Below are 3511 nucleotides of genomic sequence, written 5' to 3' on the forward strand. Positions count from 1 at the left end.
CTTTGTATCTAATAAGTCTTTAAACTTTAAAAATATCTAATTGGTCCTTGAACGTTCAGTTTTATTTAATACATAGGTTCAAAACTTTTAAAAATTAACCAATGTATTAAATATAAAAATGAGTTTAATATTTAATAGAACTCAATTTTGTGGCAAGAAAATTAAAAATTTAAAAGTTTATTACATACTTTTTAAAATTAAGTGATAAAATAGAGAAAAATCTGAAAGTTTAAAACAACTAAACTTGTGTAACAACTTTTTATAAAATTGTGATATGAAATAAATAAATAACATTTTATGAAATTGTGATGTCTATGTCTATCCTGTGGGCCAGTTGCATATATATGATCAGACAAGTGATATCTACTCAAAAAAGTGAACCATACTCATATTTAGACCAGAAAACAAAATAATAATTTTTTTTAAAAAAAAAAAAACCCAAAAAACCCAAAAAACAAAATAATAACTTGTCACTTGTTTGCATTGTTCTTCTTTTTAACACTGTTTGAGCCACTTGAGCCAACATGTTTGTGTATTTTTTTCAAAAAACACCAAGGAAGATTTGAATCACAATTTGTGCAACCTATGTTTTTCGATGGTATTATATTGTCAAGTTTAAATTTAAACTTGTATAGATTTACCTCTTTTTTTTAATTAAATAATTAAAATTTTAGTTTCTAAGCCCACCTTTGGTAACCATTTGATTATTTAATTTTAATTTTTAAAATTAAGTCTATTTCATCCATTTCTTACAACAATTTGCATCTTTCTTAAGTAAAATTGTTGAATTCTTAGCCAAATTCTTAAAACAAAAACTACTTTTTTGGGATAACAAAAGAAGATATTTGGATGTGGAAATAGATAACATAGGCTCATTTTCAAAAACAAAATGATAACAAAAAAACAAATGTAATTTTAAAATTACAAATTTAGTCTCTAGGATTCATGACCTACTAGACACAAAATTAAAAATTTTGAATTTTATTATTATTAGACGAAAATTTTAATTTTATATCTAATATTAGTTTTTAAAAATCCATGCATCAAAAAATGGGTAAAAAATATCAGTTTGGGTTTTTATGGGTATTTTAGTTGAGACCCTCAACTTCAAGATGTCTAAATCAAAATTTAGTCGCGTGTACTTTTTAAATTTCAGGATCTATTTTCAATAAATCTTAAATTTAGTTTAAACTACTAGTTTTATTTATTTTTGTTGTCTATTAGTATTTTTATTATAAATTTTATAAACATATTCACAATGTATTTTTATATGAAATTTAACATTTTTATTATTATTTAACCAAATTTGATAAAATTTAACTTTGAATGTCTAAATTTCTAATTTTAAGATTTATTGAGAATATATTGACTAAAATTAGACATTTAAAAATACATGGACTAAAATTGAACAATTGTCAAAATATAGAGATTAAAATCATATTAAAATATATCATTTATGTTCCATCTAGTCTCCAATTCTAAGTACAATAATTACAAAGATGAGAGATTGCACCTCTGACTTTAAGAAAGAACATGTCGAATACTTCACTGCTAGTTAATTTGATAATATTTTTTCAGAAAAAATAACAATATTCTACATAGACCTTCTTAGTAAAAATTTTGAGAACATATTAAATTCCTTTGCAAAATAAATAAATATATTAATTAATTAAGTATAACTACCGAAAAGATAGAGATCAAACCTTCAACGTCTAAATTGTTTTTTTTTTCCCTTGTCTTTTTTAATTGAATGAAGATCATGATAATATTCCTCCGAGAAGTTAGACAGAAATTGAGACTATCTTGGAAACTTAGACATTAGATTTAGACTTTTCAAAACATAGTCACATTGAATGATAGACCAGATGGGTCGTTACATTTACTATAATTTTTAGACCATTATTTATTTGATCTCTAAATTTAAAAGATACAAATATAGTCTTTTAATTTAGAATGTTTTAAAATTTAGGGATTTAATAATAACAATAAGTGAAAGAAAAGTAAAACATGCTTGAAATCCAAATTTATATATATAATATAATATAATTCTTTTAATTTATTAAATACACAAAATTGAAACTTGGAAAGTTTAGAAATTCATTAAACATTCTTAAAAGGTTCAAAAACTAAATATACTTTAAAACCTATATGATATTTGATTATTTGTTTTTGGTTTTAAATATTAAGTCAATTTCTTCTCAATTTCTTGTCATGATTTTTTTATTTCTTAAGTAGAAGAATTGAATTCTTAGGCAAATTCCAAAAACAAAAACAAGTTTATGAAAAAAATTTCAATAGTAATTGACTAACCTTCCTCCATAGAAGTCGAACATTTGATCCTCTTCTAAAGAGGTCGAAAATTTGATCTTCCTCCATAGAGGTCGAAAATTTAATCTTCATCCCTATAGTTGTACTAAAAAAAGTAGTTTGATTTTTGAACTTTTTGATAAATGGTAGATAATAAAATAAAAAAAGATTAAAAATAACATGTGTTTATAATAGATTTAAAATTAAAAAAGAAAAAGTAAAAAAGTAAGTAAAAATAAAATAGTTATCAAATGCATAGATAAAGAATTTGAGAAACCTTGTACTTTTGTCATTCATGCGAGTATATATTTTAAGAGAGAAGAAAAAAGGCAAGTGAAAAAAGAATTGAAGGGTCCATGTCCTTTCCTGTTTTTACAGATAAAAAAGCTAAAAATTAAATAATAATTTTGTAGGCAATCCATTTTTATTTATATAGTAAAACGTCATTATCCATTATGATAGATATTGATAATGTCTATCAATATCTAGTTAAATGGTAATATTTTACTATATTTATAAATGAGTTGACTTTTTTTTCTACCTTTCAAAACAAGTTAGGGTCAATTTGGTAGGCTACTCAAATTTTATTTTATGCTGCCAAATTCATTGAGTCCAGTGTTTTGTTAACCGTCTGGATTCTGTTTTTGAAAACTATTTCCAAATTATGTGATTCAAATAATGCAAATTTTGAAAACAACTCTTTTATATTTTTAGTGTATCCAAATTTTGAATTCAAAATTTAAAAATGTAAAATTATATTAAAAATGATAAAAATAATAATTATTATACTATTTCAGGTTATAAATTCAATTGTTTTTTGTTTAATTTAAAATAAGTAATATATTTCTATAATATTATATGATATTACAAAATAATAATTACACAAAAATTTTAACATAAAACAAGTTCATAAATTAATTGATAATAGTTTATATCCAACCTATCGTTTTCCAATTTCTTTTTTCGGATTGTCTACCAAACCAAACTTTCTAAAACATTTTTTTTAGTCTTAAACTTTTAAAAATTATTTATTTTAGTCCATATTATTTAAGGTTATGTCAAATCTTCAAAGATAAAATCTATTTAAGGATGAAATTGTATCTAGCATGAGTTGAACAAGTTGAAGGTGAAATAAAATATCAACAAGCAACATGCTAAAATAGTGAACGTCCAAAATCTTGGATGCAAAACAATTTTTTAGATC

This window comes from Benincasa hispida, chromosome 7, assembly GCF_027475165.1.
Source record: "Benincasa hispida cultivar pf3 chromosome 7, pf3_genome.v1.1, whole genome shotgun sequence".
In the NCBI taxonomy this organism is placed as follows: Eukaryota; Viridiplantae; Streptophyta; class Magnoliopsida; order Cucurbitales; family Cucurbitaceae; genus Benincasa; species Benincasa hispida.